The sequence below is a fragment of the Nannospalax galili genome, unplaced genomic scaffold (assembly GCF_000622305.1).
Source record: "Nannospalax galili isolate Female #2095 unplaced genomic scaffold, S.galili_v1.0 scaffold612, whole genome shotgun sequence".
In the NCBI taxonomy this organism is placed as follows: domain Eukaryota; kingdom Metazoa; phylum Chordata; class Mammalia; order Rodentia; family Spalacidae; genus Nannospalax; species Nannospalax galili.
In genome coordinates, this window is record NW_008333388.1 from 3215890 (window position 1) to 3216199 (window position 310).

Below are 310 nucleotides of genomic sequence, written 5' to 3' on the forward strand. Positions count from 1 at the left end.
CCCAGGTTCGAATCCCAGCACCCACATGGCAGCTAACAACTGTCCGTATAACTCCATCCAGGGGATCCGACAGCTTCTTCTGTCCTCTGCAGGCATTGCACGACACGGGTGCACTTACCTACGTGCAGGCAATACACACATACACTTAAAAAAATAATAAATACAATATTTTTTTAAAAAAGAAATGTTTCATTTGAAACTGGCTTGTTAGATGCACGCTCATGATAGTGAAAGATACAGCAGTGTAAGGTAGCTTGGTGTTACAGCCTTGGTTGCTGCTCAGCCGTGCGCCCTTCTGCTCACATCTGCT